General features: G+C 47.7%; 2 protein-coding genes across 6 annotated transcripts in view; one reads left to right on the top strand and one right to left on the bottom strand.

Moving 5' to 3' along the window:
- LOC122934762 (gastrula zinc finger protein XlCGF57.1-like) overlaps positions 1-16,372 on the bottom strand; it is a 956,305-nt gene that overhangs the window by 456,937 nt on the left and 482,996 nt on the right. The window lies entirely within an intron of this gene.
- Positions 1-16,372, top strand: part of LOC122934783 (zinc finger protein OZF-like) — a 493,591-nt gene that overhangs the window by 433,593 nt on the left and 43,626 nt on the right. The window contains exon 1 of one of the 5 annotated variants that reach the window (XM_044290480.1): positions 12,022-12,422. The exons of the other annotated variants lie outside the window; for them this stretch is intronic. The gene's annotated coding sequence lies outside the window, so the exon portion shown is untranslated. Of the gene's footprint in view, positions 1-12,021; positions 12,423-16,372 lie in introns of those variants that run through there. 5 annotated transcript variants of the gene reach the window in all.

A 16,372-nucleotide genomic window follows, 5' to 3' on the forward strand; every position in this document is an offset into this window, starting at 1 on the left:
AGCCCGCCAGCTTTTACCATACCAGCTGGTGGAGTCTGAGGCAAGAACCATTCTTTTTTCAGGCATGTGTACATGCCTAATTTTTCTGGCCTCTGGTGCTGCACTGTGGCTGCAAAAACAAAACAAAACAAAACAAAAAAGGCACATACAAGTGTCAATTCCCCTTCGTGATCGTTATCTTGTTGTGGTGAAGGGGCTTGTGTACCACAATGAAGCGATCATCACCTCTATGAGTGTGTTGGCAATGTTGCCACACCCCAGATGATAAGGCCGTTGCTTCATTATGATCAGACCAAAAGCGATCGGCTGGATAATTTTTCATAGAAAAAACATTAATTTTCTTTTTTTTAAGTTGTATGGGTTTTTAATACATAAAATAAAAAATTCATAATAAAGTCTCTTAATAGTTTATTAGAAATAATGCAAACAATTTAAAAAATCCCCAACAATTCCAATACAAAGCAAGTACAGAGCTCAGAACTAAATTATTTCAGGATGTCGTAATGGTTCGTTAATTCGACAATGGTTAATCAATTCGACACACGTCCCCGGATAGGGGACGTAACAGGGATTAAACTGATAGGAATAGTACTAGTTAAGACACCACTCATATAGGGTGTCACAGCACATTGCTCCGTGCACGCGCAGTGCCCCAACTTGGGAGTAAGAGGACCGACCAAGCTGCTTTTTACATCTCCCGGTTCCTAAAATCAATTCAGTTTGGTGTATCACAGTTTGGTCTGTCACTATGAAGGCAGTCGAAGGTACCCGGCCTAAATTTTTTTTTTACAAAAGGCAATCCCTGATATGGGACGTAACAGGGATTAAACTGATGAGAATAGTACTACAGAAAATACCACTCATATCGGGTGTGACAGTAAACTGCACGGCGCAGACGCAGTGACCGTGGCGTGGATTCAAACAAAGGGGAGGGAGCCAGCGTTTTTTTAACCATCTCTCCGTTTGAAAAATCAATTTAATAAATGGATCCCAGATTGGGGACCATACAGGGATTAAACTGATTAGAATAGTACTACAGAAAATACCACTCATATCGGGTGTGACAGTAAATTGCACGGCGCTGAAAGCAGTGACCCTGGCGTAGATTCAAACAAAGGGGAGGGAGCCAGCGTTTTTTTTAACCATCTCCCCGTTCGAAAAATCTATTGAATAAATGGATCCCAGATTTGGGACCATACAGGGATTAAACTGATGAGAATAGTACTACAGAAAATACCACTCATATCGGGTGTGACAGTAAATTGCACGGCGCAGACGCAGTGACCGTGGCGTTGATTCAAACAAAGGGGAGGGAGCCAGAGTTTTTTTAACCATCTCCCCATTCGAAAAATCAATTCAATTCACCTTTCGGGGACCCTTGGTGTTGTACGTGGCTGGGTGGACGAAGAAACCTTCAATGACATTAACGGGACATGGCTAGCTTGGTATCCAACCTTGTGCAAATGGGAAGTTTGCGGTTGGGCAAATGGACTGTTTGCAGTTGTTTGCGGTGCATTAAAAGGAGAGTTTGGTCTATCTACCTGATAGATACAACATCATACCTGATCGTATACACACACTGGATGTTTTAAACCACGTTGTTCAAAAAAATTTAGGATTGTTAGGTGATTTTGTCATGGTCTTACCTTCTTACTGTTCTCCTTCGTTTGACATGTGCTGGCGGCCATCTTGGTTTCTGGGTTTCTTGTAGCCTCCCACCCTGCGGCTTCTCCTTCCCACTGGGAGGAGCTGGATGCCTAGCTCATACAGACGTGGACAAAATTGTTGGTACCCTTTGGTCAATGAAAGAAAAAGTCACAATGGTCACAGAAATAACTTTAATCTGACAAAAGTAATAATAAATTAAAATTCTATAAATGTTAACCAATGAAAGTCAGACATTGTTTTTCAACCATGCTTCAACAGAATTATGTAAAAAAATAAACTCATGAAACAGGCATGGACAAAAATGATGGTACCCCTAGAAAACACAGAACATAATGTGACCAAAGGGACATGTTAATTCAAGGTGTGTCCACTAATTAGCATCACAGGTGTCTACAACCTTGTAATCAGCCATTGGGCCTATATATATGGCTCCAGGTAATCACTGTGTTGTTTGGTGATATGGTGTGTACCACACTCGACATGGACCAGAGGAAGCAAAGGAAAGAGCTGTCTCAAGAGATCAGAAAGAAAATTATAGACAAGCATGTTAAAGGTAAAGGCTATAAGACCATCTCCAAGCAACTAGATGTTCCTGTGAGTACAGTTGCACATATTATTCATAAGTTTAAGATCCATGGGACTGTAGCCAACCTCCCTGGACGTGGCCGCAGGAGGAAAATTGATGACAAATCTAAGAGACGGATAATCCGAATGGTAACAAAAGAGCCTAGAAAGACTTCTAAAGAGATTCAAGGTGAACTTCATGCTCAAGGAACATCAGTGTCAGATCGCACCATCCGTCGTTGTTTGAGCCAAAGTGGACTACATGGGAGACGACCAAGGAGGACACCATTGTTGAAAACGAATCATAAAAAAGCAAGACTGGAATATGCCAAACTACATGTTGACAAGCCACAAAGCTTCTGGGAGAATGTCCTGTGGACAGATGAGACAAAAATCGAAGTTTTTGCCAAGGCACATCAGCTGTATGTTCACAGACGAAAAAATGAAGCATATCAAGAAAAGAACACTGTCCCTACTGTGAAACATGGAGGAGGCTCTGTTATGTTCTGGGGCTGCTTTGCTGCGTCTGGCACAGGGTGTCTTGAATCTGTGCAGGGTACAATGAAATCTCAAGACTATCAAGGAATTCTAGAGAGAAATGTACTAGCCAGTGTCAGAAAGCTTGGTCTCAGTCGCAGGTCATGGGTCTTGCAACAGGACAATGACCCAAAACACACCGCTAAAAACACCCAAGAATGGCTAAGAGGAAAAAATTGGACTATTCTAAAGTGGCCTTCTATGAGCCCTGACCTCAATCCTATTGAGCATCTTTGGAAGGAGCTGAAACATGCAGTCTGGAAAAGGCACCCTTCAAACCGGACACAACTGGAGCAGTTTGCTCATGAGGAGTGGGCCAAAATACCTGCTGAGAGGTGCAGATGTCTCATTGACAGTTACAGGAAGCGTTTGATTGCAGTGATTGCCTCAAAAGGTTGCGCAACAAAATATTAAGTTAGGGGTACCATCATTTTTGTCCATGCCTGTTTCATGAGTTTATTTTTTTACATAATTCTGTTGAAGCATGGTTGAAAAACAATGTCTGACTTTCATTGGTTAACATTTATAGAATTTTAATTTATTATTACTTTTGTCAGATTAAAGTTATTTCTGTGACCATTGTGACTTTTTCTTTCATTGACCAAAGGGTACCAACAATTTTGTCCACGTCTGTATATATAGGAGGTCTGTGGCTTCAGTTCCTTGCTTGGTCCTCCTGTGTTCACATGCTTCTAAGACTGCTGCTGCTTCTGGTTCCTGATCCTGGCCTCGTCTGACTACCCCGTTGGTTCCTGATCCTGGCTTCGTCTGACTACCCTGCTGGTTCCTGATCCTGGCTTCGTCTGACTACCCCGTTGGTTCCTGATCCTGGCTTCGTCTGACTACCCTGCTGGTTCCTGATCCAGGCTTCGTCTGACTACCCTTCTGGTTCCTGACCTCTGTCTACGTAGACCCTGCTTCGGTTTAGCCATCCGTTTGGACTTTTGCTTACAGCTTGCTTTTCAATAAAGCCTTCTTATTTCCACTTATCTCTTGTTGTACGTCTGGTTCATGGTTCCATGACATTAGGACCAAGCCATGAATTTTGACGGTACAGGGCCATCCTCGCTACCTACGCTGGTTGCCAGACTTGATCAGCAGGATCACCTGTTGGGTCGGTTCGTTGTGGCGTTGCAAACCCTGCTTGAACGCACGGCTCATTTCGCTTCCGTTGCCGATGGGTCGGTTGTCGCTCCTGGGCCCGCTCCTACTGCCGCTCCGGTTGTTGCGCCAGAGTCTACCCCGACACCTGTTGCTGCGCCTGCGGTGTCTCGGGGTATGACCGGTTCTGCCCCCCTTCCACAGAGCTTTGGGGGAGAGCCAACTCAGTGCCGAGGTTTCCTTAACCAGGTGGGCATTTATTTCGAGTTGCTGCCACATGCCTTTCCTACTGAGAGATCAAAGGTGGGCTTCTTGATCTCGCTGCTCTCGGACAAGGCCTTGGCCTGGGCCAGCCCTTTATGGGAGAACAACAATCCGGTGGTTGCCGAGTTTTCCGGTTTTGTTGCTTCTCTTCGGAAGGTATTCGATGTGCCGGCTCGTGCTGCCTCTGCTGCGAAGCTCCTTATGTCCATCAGACAGGGTTCACGATCCGTAGCTGAATACGCCATTGAGTTTCGTACTCTGGCAGCAGAGGTGGGCTGGAATAATGAGGCTCTGGTCGCTGCTTTCTCTCATGGTCTTTTGGATGCCTTGAAGGATGAGGTTGCAGCTAAGGACCTACCGGTGGAGCTCGAGTCTCTTATTTCTTTCCTGATTTTGATTGACACCAGACTCAGGGAGAGACCTTCCTTTAAGGAGAGCCTGCGGAGGTCTTCTAACAGATTGGCGCCTACGTTTGCTGTCCCACCCGTGCCTCCCTCTCCTCCCACGCCTCCTGGGGATGACTTGTCTGGGGGTGAACCCATGCAGCTGGGGTTTGCTCGCCTGTCCGAGGGGGAGAGGGTACTCCGGAGACGCGAGGGCCGATGCATGTACTGTGGTCTCGGTGGCCATTTTCGGTTGGCATGTCCGAACCGTCCGGGAAACGCTCGCACCTGAGATCCTGTCGGGGGCAGATCTTGGGTGGAGTCTCCTCGTCCCCGGTTTCCCGTGTTGACAAACCACTGATCACTGTTGTCCTCTCCTGGGTCGGGGGCTCGGTGACGACCCAGGCGTTGGTGGACTCTGGTCCTGGTGGTTTGTTCATTGATAGTGTGTTCGCTGCCGCCAATTCCATTCCTCTGCAGCCTCGAGGTTCCCCACTGGCTCTTGAGGCGATAGACGGCAGACCCCTTCTGCCGCCACACGTGACTCATGAGACCCTTCCAGTGGGGATAGCCATTGGTGCCGTTCACAAAGAGTCGGTCTGTCTCCAGGTGATTTCGTCTCCACACTACTCGGTGGTCTTGGGGTACCCCTGGCTCCAGAAGCATAATCCGACTTTCGATTGGAGATCGGCCGAGATCCTCTCGTGGTCACCGCAGTGTGGGGCTAGTTGCATCCATGGGCCTGTCAAGTTGCTGTGTACTTCCTCGGACTCTCTGTTGCCTCCTGAATACGAAGAGTACCGGGATGTATTCGATAAGGTGCGCGCGGTTGCCCTACCTCCGCACCGCCCATACGATTGTGCCATAGAGTTACAATCTGGTGCCGTTCCTCCTCGTGGCAAAGTCTATCCACTGTCGGTAGCGGAGAATGATGCCATGGGGGAGTACGTGAGGGAGGCGCTTTCACGCGGACACATTCGCAAATCCTCGTCCCCGGCAGGGGCTGGATTTTTCTTTGTGAAAAAGAAGGGCGGTGAGTTGAGGCCTTGTATCGATTACAGGGGTCTCAATCGCATCACGATCAAGAACGCTTACCCGATACCCTTGATTTCCGAGCTGTTCGATCGCCTCAAAGGGGCCACGGTCTTTACCAAACTCGACCTGAGGGCGGCATATAACCTGGTAAGGATCAAGGCGGGTGATGAGTGGAAGACCGCGTTTAACACCAGGACCGGTCATTATGAATCCTTGGTTATGCCCTTTGGGTTGTGCAATGCGCCCGCAGTCTTCCAGGAATTCATCAACGATGTTTTCCGTGACCTGTTGCAGCAGTGTGTGGTGGTCTATTTGGATGACATCTTGGTATATTCTGAATCCATGGAGGCCCACATTATGGATGTCAGACGAGTGTTGCAACGGTTACGAGAGAACAGGCTGTTCGGTAAGCTTGAGAAATGCGAATTTCACCGATCCCAGGTAACCTTCTTAGGTTACATCATTTCCGCTGAGGGGTTCTCCATGGATCCTGAGAAGGTTTCGGCTGTCTTACAGTGGCCCCAGCCCAGTGGTCTCCGTGCCCTGCAGCGCTTTTTGGGCTTCGCCAATTATTATCGGAAGTTCATCAGGGACTTTTCTATGCTAGCCAAGCCTCTCACGGATCTGACCAGGAAGGGCAGTAATTTCCAGGTCTGGCCGCTCGAGGCCATCCGAGCTTTTGAGGCTCTAAAGTCCGCCTTTGTGTCGGCTCCGATTCTGTCGCATCCCAACCCTGGGTTGCCCTTTGTCCTCGAGGTGGACGCGTCTGAGACGGGAGTAAGCGCCCTTCTGTCTCAGCGTAGAACACCCGAGGGTCCTCTGCTTCCTTGTGGGTTTTACTCCCGGAAACTGTCTTCCGCGGAGTGCAACTATCAGATTGGTGACAGGGAGTTATTGGCCATCGTGCAGGCCCTTAAAGAATGGAGGCACTTGCTCGAGGGTTCGGTGGTTCCGGTTCTCATCCTGACGGACCACAAGAATCTGACCTACCTTTCTGAGGCCAAGAGATTGACACCACGTCAGGCCAGATGGGCTCTGTTCTTGTCACGTTTTAATTACGTGGTCTCCTACCTACCCGGTTCCAAGAACATCAGAGCGGATGCCTTATCACGGCAGTACTCCGAGCTGTCCGGGGAGGAGTCGATTCCGACTTCGGTCATACCTCCGAATCAGATCCTGGCCGCCATTCGCACCAGCCTGACCTCTCCCCTGGGTGAGCAGATTTTGGCGGCTCAATCTGGTGCTCCCTCTGGGAGACCCAACGGCAGGTGTTTTGTGCCTGAGGAGTTGCGCACTCGGTTGTTGCGAACCTACCATAACTCCAAGGCCGCGGGGCATCCTGGAAAGAATCAGCTGTCCTGGGTTGTTTCACGTCTGTTCTGGTGGCCTTCTCTACGTTCCGACATCGCCGCATATGTAGCGGCATGCTCCGTTTGTGCCCAGAGTAAGTCCCCTCGGCACCTTCCGTTGGGCCTTTTGCAACCCATAGCCACCGGGGAGCGCCCATGGTCATACCTGGGGATGGATTTCATTGTGGACCTCCCTGCATCCCGAGGCCATACGGTCATTCTCATGATTGTGGATCGGTTTTCCAAAATGTGCCACTGTGTTCCTCTCAAGAAGTTACCCTCTGCACAAGAGTTGGCCACGATTTTCGCCAGGGAGGTCTTCCGGTTGCACGGTTTGCCCAAGGACATTGTGTCGGATCGGGGGAGTCAGTTTGTGTCCAGGTTCTGGCGCGCCTTTTGCTCCCAGTTGGGGATTCATCTCTCTTTCTCCTCGGCCTACCACCCTCAGTCCAATGGGGCCGCAGAACGATCCAATCAGGCCTTGGAGCAATTCCTTCGTTGCTATGTCTCCGATCACCAAGACAATTGGGTTGACCTCCTGCCTTGGGCTGAGTTTGCCAGGAACACGGCGGTGAACTCTTCCTCTGGGACGTCTCCCTTCATGGCCAATTATGGGTTCCAACCTGCCGTGTTACCGGAGGTATTCTCTCCCCAGGATATTCCGGCTGTGGAGGATCACCTTTCCGTCCTACGTGCTTCTTGGGTACAGATCCAGAGGTCCCTTGAGGTCTCTGCGCAGCGCCAGAGACTCCAGGCTGATCGCAGACGAGCGCCCGCTCCTTCCTACCAGGTCGGAGACCGTGTATGGTTGTCCACCCGCAACCTCAACCTTCGAGTGCCCACTCCCAAGCTGGCGCCTCGCTTTGTTGGTCCCTTCCGAGTGCTTCGCAGGGTAAACCCGGTAGCCTATGCCCTTGCGCTTCCTCCTGGCATGCGGATCTCCAATGTGTTTCATGTCTCCCTGTTGAAGCCATTGGTGTGTAATCGTTTCACTTCCTCGGTTCCTCGGCCCCGTCCGGTCCAAGTGGGCAATCGTGAGGAATATGAGGTGAGCAATATCCTGGACTCACGCCTGGTCCGCGGCCGGTTGCAGTTTTTGGTCCATTGGCGTGGTTATGGTCCAGAGGAGCGTTCCTGGGTTCCCTCCGCAGATGTCCATGCTCCTGCTTTGCTCCGAGCCTTTCACGCACGCTTCCCTCAGAAACCGTTCCTTACTCCGCGGAGGAGGGGCCCTTGAGGGGGAGGTACTGTCATGGTCTTACCTTCTTACTGTTCTCCTTCGTTTGACATGTGTTCCTGATCCTGGCTTCGTCTGACTACCCTGCTGGTTCCTGATCCTGGCTTCGTCTGACTACCCCGTTGGTTCCTGATCCTGGCTTCGTCTGACTACCCTGCTGGTTCCTGATCCAGGCTTCGTCTGACTACCCTTCTGGTTCCTGACCTCTGTCTACGTAGACCCTGCTTCGGTTTAGCCATCCGTTTGGACTTTTGCTTACAGCTTGCTTTTCAATAAAGCCTTCTTATTTCCACTTATCTCTTGTTGTACGTCTGGTTCATGGTTCCATGACAGATTTATGCCCTTTATGGATTAAAATCCAACTCTGCGTCAACTATGTAATTTTCCATGGGAGTTTTGCCATAGATCCCACACCGGCATGCCACAGTCCAGGTGTTAGTCCCCTTGAAACAACTTTTCCATCACTACTGTGGCTAGAAAGAGTCCCTGTGGGTTTTAAAATTCGCCTGCCTATTGAAGTAAACGGCGGTTCGCCCGGTTTGCCCGTTCGCAAAAATTTGCAGAAATTTGTGTTCGCCGTTCGCAAACGGAAAATTTTATGTTTGCAACATCTCTACTGGCCATAAGGAGGGCACTGGGGGGACATTACTGCCCATAAAGGTGGCACTAGTGGGACATGACTGTCCATAAGGGGGCACTGGGGGACATTACTGACCATAAGGGGGGCACTGGGGGACATTACTGGCCATAAGGTGGCACTAGTGAGACATGACTGTCCATAAGGGGGCACTGGGGGGACATTACTGACCATAAGGGGGGCACTGGGAGATATTACTAGCCATGAAGGGGGGCACGAGAGGACAGTATGAGGGGAAATTACTACTGTGGAGCATATTCCTACTGTGGGGGAGTAAATTACTATGTGAGGGCAGTGAGTGGGGAAGTTACTACTGTGGGGGCAGTGTGGGGCAAAATTACTATGTGTGTACAGTGTATGTGGGGAGAGAAATTACTATGTGAGGGAAGTGTGGGGGGGAATTACTATGTGAGGGCAGTGTGTGGGGGGAATTCATCTAAGGTTTTATTATATTATTACTGGGGGCACTCTAGGTGGCATTTATAATTGCTGTAGACACTATAGGGACATTATTTCTAGTGGGGTCTCTATTTTTTCAGCAGTATAGTACCTGGGGCATTGGGGAGCCCCATGGTCACAGTACTGGGAATGGCAGCAGGATGACATTGTTGGGACAACAGAATGGGGGGTTGATGGAAAAAAAATAAATCTAACGTGTCTGTAACAAACTCTGTAGAGACGAGATGCGGATGAAAGAATTTGTCATGGAGGTCTGGGAGGAGAAGAGGAAAGAGAAGGTCTACATGACAGGAGATGTCACTGGATGAAATAGGTATGTGGTGTTATATTCGCCTGTAGTGCTGGTTCCTTACTGTGACCTGCGTCTCATCTTCTCCAAGTCTTTTTTAAATTATAATTATAGATATTTTCAATTTGGCGACAACATTTTTCAGTTTAGAAGCCAATGGCTTCTGTTTTTTTTTTTTAGTCTGGAGCACTGCCTCTAGCCCTTACTACGACAATTTTACAGTCATTTTAGTGGGGTTGTGTTTCGAGTTTGGGTCAAGTTCGGGTCCCAAACCCGAACTATAACTCGAAGTTGCCTAGCCGTGCAAACCTGAACATCGACGGGTCCGCTCATCTCTATTCAGGACCTTTGATGATGTCATGGTCATGTGATCAGTCACATGAGTGGAAGAGTAAAGTAGTAAAGGTTTTTCACTGTGTAGCATTTCCTGTCATGTGACCAGTGTGACATCATCACAGGTCCTGTAGCCCCAGGAGGTGAGCTCTGCAGGTCAGTTATTGGTCGGGGGATGTGTGACTTGATTCTGGGTTTCTTAGAATGGAGTGGTTCTATAGGTGGTATATAGCGATGAGCGGCAGGGGCAATATTCGAATTTGCGAATTTTCGGGAATATATGGTAGTCATACATTCGCAAATATTCGTATTTGAGATTATTTTCGTGATTACAAAAAATCGGCAATGTAAAAATTGCGTAAAGCGAAATTGTGAGAACACATGATTCCTCCCTGCTTCTTGGTTGTGGGTCAATGAGTCATTGGCCCACAAGCAACTGGAGGAATCATGACTTCAGATGGAAAAAATTATGAATTTTCTAAAAAACTAATATATAGTGCTATATTTAATATAGTGCTATATATTCGTTTTTTATTTCATCTGAAGTGAAAAGTCATTGGCCCACAAGCAACTTAAGCAGGGAGGAATCATTACTGTACTTCAGATGGATAAAAATGACAAATATTCTAAAAAACTAACATATAGCACTCTATTCAATACACTTACATTTATTAATGGGTTCAGATGAAAAAAAATATATATTGGTTTTTACAAATATATATCACACTATAGTCTACATATTCGAGAATTCTAGCAAGCCAACCCAATAGGAAAGTTGCATATAACCCGCCCTTACTCGATTAACGCGCATATTACATTGGCGATTTTTCACATAAGACAAAATAAATTAAATAATGAAGAATATTCTAATTCACTACAGACTACAATATTGCAACCTTCTCACATTGGCCCACATGCAAGAAGCAGGTAATGGGTTCAGATAACAAAAAATTTTAAAAATGACGAATATTTGTTTTTATGAATATATATCGCTATATTCCAAATATTTGCGAATTCTCGAAGTGCTGATATTCGCAATAAAAATTTGAATATTCGCGCTCAACACTAGTGATATATAGCAGGTCCAGCCAGCAGGGGGCAGCACTGGCCATAGAGAGTCTCTGCTCACAGGAGGGGAGTTCTCCTCAGACATGTCTACTCTCCCCCTGGAATATTAGGAGACCCCCATACCCCTGTAAGAGGGGCTGTTCTCCTGGATTAGAGGGGTCTTCCATCAAACACTGTTCTGTGATATCACTAGGATATGGAGTCAGTGTGTGATCGGTGGGGACAACCTCTTCTAGATGAAGGGGCTGCAGCGCTGTCTTCTCCTCACTTTCCCTGCACAGCGGAGGAACAATGGGGAGAGGGCTGTGTGAGAGAAGGAAATCATAGGGGAGCGATCTGTGTGAAGGGGGGTGGGGTACTATATTATATATATATATATTCAGCACTATACTTCTGATGGCAGTGCTGGACATCGGAATGAAAGGTCCTGTTCCACCGCCACCCCTAATATCTCGGATTAGATTATAAGAACATCGGTGCCCGAGTGGATGATTATACCGTCAAAGCGACGACACAGGAGGAGACAGGAGCGGAAGCAGAAGCGGGGCAAGAGGGGTGGCATCAATACTCGATTAGAGAACCCCCCAAACAAGCAATCACAACCCAGCCTGTTCGTCATAAATACCCAGTCTATAGTGAAGAAGGTCGATGAGCTGAGACTGAGGATCTCGTCTGATAGGATGAACACTTGCGCCTCATTTTTCACCGAAACCTGAAGCTGCATTCGTGACCCCATGATGATCTCTTGTCTGCAGTGGTGTCTGAATCAGTTTGTATATATATATTCATCAGCACTTCCTACTTTGCTCTTACTATATAAATATGCTGTGAACAGTGACGCTTTCTGGTGCAATGTGTTTCTTTTTTTCTATTGTAATACTTTAATATAATTGTCAGTTCTTGTTCCTCTGTCTATGGCATCTCGGATTGCTCCAAACAACATTTCATTGTATTGTACGGTGACAGTAAAGTATCTTATCTTAGTTTTACTTATTTCTTTTTCATCTCTGCTGTATATCCGAGGAGGGTGCGCTAACTTATCTGCAGATTTTATATCACAGGGACTTCAGGACCTTTGATGATGTCATGGTCATGTGATCAGTCACATGAGGGGAGGAGTAAAGCAGGGGAGGTTTTTCACTGTGTAGCCCTTCCTGTCATGTGACATCATCACAGGTCCTGCAGCCCCAGGAGGAGGATGTGGGATTCGGTTCTGGGTTTATTAGAACAGTAGATTAAATATTCACAACCTGGAAATCAGCTTTTGCCTTTTGTTGCGGGAAGGATATCGATTTGGTCTTGGCGTGTCTCCGCTCTACATTTTTTGTATTTTTCTTTTTGGACTTTTGCGTATCCATAGTCGACTCGGATGTATTTTGTGTCCCTCTACAATCTATAGAGGCAGCACTTTCAGGAGCCGAATCCGAGGCGTCTGCATCTGTCCAGCTGACACTCACTTTAGAGCTGCAGTTTTTAATCGAGGGGAAGATCAGAAAAGGTAATTCCTAAATAGAGAATCTTTTTAGGGTTTCCAATTGGGGAGCTGTACCCCTCAAGGTCTCAACCGCAGACACATAGCCCCCCCAGCCTTTACCTGCACTTTCTCCAGGCTGCAAGGCCAAAACTGGGTCAGACTGGGTGACTGGGCCTTCTGCTGCCTCTGACCTCAGCTGCCGGAGCTCCCAGGACCCTTCTATTAAAGCACCTGCTAAGTCCATCTAGTAAGAAGCATGCAGCGGTGTCTGTGGAGGAGGGGGTGCAGGGCTGATGGGGTCTGATGGTCACTGACCTGTGAGTTCCCACTGTCAGCTCTGTGTTTCCCCTGTGCCCCCTCCTGAGTTCTCCCTGTGCCTCTGTGTGAGCTCCTTGTGTCCTGTGGGCTCCCCGTGGACTCCAGGGCACAACCAAACGGCATGCTCGTGTGGTGCTTGTGACGTGGCCGTGCTGTGTTCAATTACCACATGGCTGTCTGGGCCATAGAGGGCTCTAGTTAAACTAATGAAGACGACTTTGTTTAGGTGGTCTGCATTGTCAATGGGGGAGGGGGGCATTGGAGTATAGATTGAGAACCTAAGCCAAATTAGCAATGTCTTTTTTTTCCAGCACTTGGGGGGAGCAGACCAGGACTGCTAATAAAGGAATCTGTAAAGCTATGTCACACATTGTGGCCGTATCACAGCCAGATACCCCCTAACAGTGTCCTCCACAGTTCCCCCATAACAGTGTGTCCTCCATAACAGTGTCCACCACACGGCCCCCCATAGCAGTGTGTCCACCACACGGCCCACCAAAATGGGAAGGATTGAAAATCCACGCCAAAATTGCATCCAAAAGTGTTTTATCAAATTAGTCAGAAAAAAACACATCCCAAAAGAACTGATGCGATTCTGCCTTAGGTTTTTTAAGCACAGAAAATACTCTGTGAACATACCCAAAGAGGCTGCAGGATCAGCAGCTTACAGTGGAAAGGCTAAAGAGATATAATGTGGCGGTCTACACTACTGCCTACAAAGTTCTGTCAAACTGCTAGTCCAATATTTCACACTTTGTCTAAAACCGACCCTGCATGCAGCCAGCCAGTCCTGTCATGTCACAGCCCTATAAATACCCTCAGCCATCTTGGATTCTGCCATTTTCTAGTATACTTAGTGCAGGGAGAGGCAGGCGCTAGGGACAGTGCTAGGAAAGACTTCATTGTGCTAAAAAAAACTATTTAAGTTCAGGAAAATATTATTCGAGGTGTAGGAAAAGGATAGGGAGGAATCATTCCACAGCATTTATGTAGAACAGGGTTCTGTAGGGGAGGTTACAGCCTGGGTAACAGGAACAATCCTATTACACCTTTCTGCACTGACTAGGGATCCATATTGTCATTATACAGCTCTGTAATTCCAGCAATTAGTTCTTGTTATTGGGGTGTAAGTGTTGATTGATACCGCCATTAACAGGGGTTATTACAAGGAAATATTTCTACAGTACGTCTTATTTGCCCTTGTGCGGTGCAGTTATATGTTGTTTGCTTATTAGCTTATTTATCATTGTGTGGTGAAGTGAGAAAATGACAGACTTTTCTGGGGTGTTTTAATTTCCTTTTTATTTATTTATTTGATCTAACACTCTGTAGTCTCCTCATGCTGCTTCCACCTCGCCGCTATGTCATAGGGCCACTCCGTGGACTCCTCATGCTGTTCCCACTCTCCCTACTTCATGACTGGGCCACTATGTTGCCTTTCAGCCTGGCTGACATCATCATTTATTTGACCCTTCTGATCTGTCAGAAAGAAGGAAAAATGAGACGCACAACGGATCCTGTCTGTGTAGCAGCTGTAAGGCCTGTATGGTCCCATCAGAATTGGCTTCTGATTTGGTAGCCAAAACACAGAAGACATGCAAATATTCCATTCCCGTGTCATCTCTGTTTTAGATTCACTCCTGCTTTTTTTGGGCATTAGCAATACTGATGGATTACTGAGCAAATACTGACAGAGTGAAGGCGGATGCTCCACAGACAGGATCTGTTTCTTGGGGGGTTATTGTTCTGACGGATCAGTGGAAGGGCAAAATAATCAGTGACGTCAACACACACTTACTGCTGACTAGGGATCGACCGATTATCGGATTTACCGATATTATCGGCCGATATTAAGGATTTTGAACGCTATTGGTATCGGCATTTATTTTGCTGATATTCCGATAGCGTATGGGGAACACAGATCGCGCTGCTGACAGCGCTCTCCGTGTTCCCCTTAGCAGCACAGGGGAGAAGGAAGCAGTGTCTCCTCCCCCTGTGCTGCTGCCGTTGCCGCCAATGAGAGGACAGGGGACAGGAGGAGGGGAGGAGCTATGGCCACTGCGCCACCAATGAAGCTTACTCTCATTTATTCATATACAGGAGGCGGGAGCTGCAGGATCACATAGCCGGCTCCCGGCCTCTATGAGCGGTAGCTGCGATCTGCGGTAGTTAACCCCTCAGGTGCCGCGGATCGCAGCTACTGCTCATAGAGGTCGGGAGCCGGCTATGTGATTCTGCAGCCAGCTCCCGCCTCCTGTATATGAATAAATGAGAGAGGGGTTGTCCAAGTTATATTTATTGATGACCTATCCCCAGGATAGGTCATCAATATCAGATCGGAGGGGGTCCGACACCCGGCACCCCCTCCGATCAGCTGTTTGAAGAGGAGACTCGCACGGTGTCAGCGCTGCCTCCTCTTCACTGTTTACCTTCTAACCGTTGCATCTGCAGTGGTGAGCAGGTGTAATTACACCCAAGCCGTCCCATTCATTTCAATAGGAAGGCTTGGGTGTAATTACACCTGCTCACCACTGCAGATGCAACGGCTAGAAGGTAAACAGTGAAGAGGAGGCAACGCTGACACCGTGCGAGTCTCCTCTTCAAACAGCTGATCGGAGGGGGTGCCGGGTCATCAATAAATATAACTTGGACAACCCCTTTAATCTTCATTGGTGGTGCAGTACGCCCCCCCCCAACCCCATTATTAGACATTGGTGGCGCAGTGCGCCCCCTCCCCCTAGTATTAAGCATTGGCGGCGCAGTGTGCCTCCCCCCCAAGCCCTCCCAGTATTAAGCATTGGTGGCGCAGTGCGCCCCTCCACAGGATCCCCTCCTCCTCCGATCGGAGCCCCAGCAGTGTAATGCTGGGGCCCCCGATCGGTTACCATGGCAGCCAGGACGCTATTGAAGCCCTGGCTGCCATGATAAGCTCCATGCTGCTGTGTGCACAAAGCACAGAGCAGCAGGGACAGTGTGAGGTCCTATTCACCCTGATAGATCTCTATCAGGGTAAAAAAAGGACAAGGGTTCTAGTCCCTAAGGGGGCTAAAAGTTAGTAAAATAAAAATAAAAAGTTACAAAAATAAAAACACCAAAATATTAAGTATAAATGAAAAAGAAAGATTTACAAAAAAAAACTACACATTAACAATAAACATTCTTTTTCAGCAGATTTGTGGGATTTTTTATTTTTTTTTTCAAAAATAAAAATTCCCAGAATATCGGTATAAATTATCGGCTATCGGCTTGAAAGTTCACAAATTATCGGTATCGGCCCTAAAAAATCAATATCGGTCGATCCCTACTGCTGACCCCCTCTCCACTCTGTCGGGGGCTCTAATTGTATAAGCGTTTAATAGAACAGGTTCTGTAGACATCTATGTGGAATCAGCTGACGACGGTGTAAAAGGAGTGCGCTTCTTCTTGGCGTTAACATCGACCTGTAAGGCTGAGTTCACACTTGAGTTATTTGGTCAGTTTTGGCCCCGTGACTGCCCAAATCAGTGAAGTGTGCAGTGATTCTAACACTGGGTTCACACCTGAGCGTTTTACAGCGCGTTCCTACGCGCTGTAAAACGCTCAACAAGGAGAAACCAATGATTCCCTATGGGAATGGTTCACACCTGGGCGTTTTACAGCGCGTACGATCGTACATG

Source organism: Bufo gargarizans, chromosome 4, assembly GCF_014858855.1.
Source record: "Bufo gargarizans isolate SCDJY-AF-19 chromosome 4, ASM1485885v1, whole genome shotgun sequence".
Taxonomy (NCBI): Eukaryota; Metazoa; Chordata; class Amphibia; order Anura; family Bufonidae; genus Bufo; species Bufo gargarizans.